The following is a 1386-nucleotide window of genomic DNA, read 5'->3' on the forward strand; positions in this document are numbered from 1 at the left end:
AGAATTTTCAAAATGTAAACGAGAAATTAATTAGAAAAAATTAGTTCTACAATTGCAAGTTAGAAAAAAGAAATTCCAACTCTTTCAAGCAGTGTTTGTGTTTCTATTGGGCAAAGCAAGAGTTTATTGTAAAAAAAAAATGGAAACGATACTACCAAACGAAGTCTATTTTAATGAAAACTCTAATGTTCCTAAATTTTATGGACTTTCCCAATATCGACGATTCCCAAGATAATAGCTATTATTCTTTTAAGTTACCTATTATTTGAAGTTAGCCGCCATGGTGAAATTGGTAGACACGCTGCTCTTAGGAAGCAGTGCTCAAGCATCTCGGTTCGAATCCGAGTGGCGGCATTCTTGAAAAAGAATACAATAGATTAGAAATCAATTCGAAATTTACAATTTTGTAATGGGACCTTCCCCTTATGCTATTTGCAACTTTAGAACATATACTAACTCATATCTCTTTCTCAACGATTTCAATTGTGATTACGATTCATTTTATAACCTTATTAGTTCGTGAACTTGGAGGATTACGTGATTCGTCAGAAAAAGGAATGATAGTTACTTTTTTCTCTATAACAGGATTCTTAGTTTCTCGTTGGGCTTCCTCGGGACATTTTCCATTAAGTAATTTATATGAGTCATTGATCTTCCTTTCATGGGCCCTGTATATTCTTCATACCATTCCTAAAATACAGAACTCTAAAAATGATTTAAGCACAATAACTACGCCAAGTACTATTTTAACGCAAGGCTTTGCCACATCGGGTCTTTTAACTGAAATGCATCAATCCACGATACTAGTACCTGCTCTACAATCTCAGTGGTTAATGATGCATGTCAGTATGATGTTATTAAGCTATGCAACTCTTTTGTGCGGATCCTTATTATCTGCCGCTATTCTAATCATTAGATTTCGAAATAATTTCCATTTCTTTTCTAAAAAGAAAAAAATGTTTTAAATAAAACATTTTTCTTTAGTGATATTAAATATTTTTATGCAAAAAGAAGTGCTTTAAAAAGAACCTCTGTCCCTTCATTTCCAAATTATTACAAATATCAATTAACGGAGCGTTTGGATTCTTGGAGTTATCGTGTCATTAGCCTAGGATTTACCCTTTTAACCGTAGGTATTCTTTGTGGAGCAGTATGGGCTAATGAGGCCTGGGGATCCTATTGGAATTGGGATCCTAAGGAAACTTGGGCATTTATTACTTGGACCATATTCGCAATTTATTTACATAGTAGAACAAATACAAATTGGAAGGGTACGAATTCTGCACTTATAGCTTCGATAGGATTTCTTATAATTTGGATTTGTTATTTTGGTATAAATCTATTAGGAATAGGCTTACATAGTTATGGTTCGTTTACATTAACACC

At 33.2% G+C, this 1386-nt stretch overlaps 1 non-coding gene across 1 annotated transcript; it reads left to right on the top strand.

Annotated features, from left to right (window-relative positions):
* The first annotated feature begins 274 nt into the window (after positions 1-274).
* On the top strand, positions 275-354 carry TRNAL-UAG (transfer RNA leucine (anticodon UAG)). The gene has a single exon. It is a non-coding gene; the product is annotated as a tRNA-Leu (tRNA).
* The last annotated feature ends 1032 nt before the right edge of the window (positions 355-1386 follow it).

The sequence above is a fragment of the Aegilops tauschii genome, unplaced genomic scaffold (assembly GCF_002575655.3).
Source record: "Aegilops tauschii subsp. strangulata cultivar AL8/78 unplaced genomic scaffold, Aet v6.0 ptg000887l_obj, whole genome shotgun sequence".
In the NCBI taxonomy this organism is placed as follows: Eukaryota; Viridiplantae; Streptophyta; class Magnoliopsida; order Poales; family Poaceae; genus Aegilops; species Aegilops tauschii.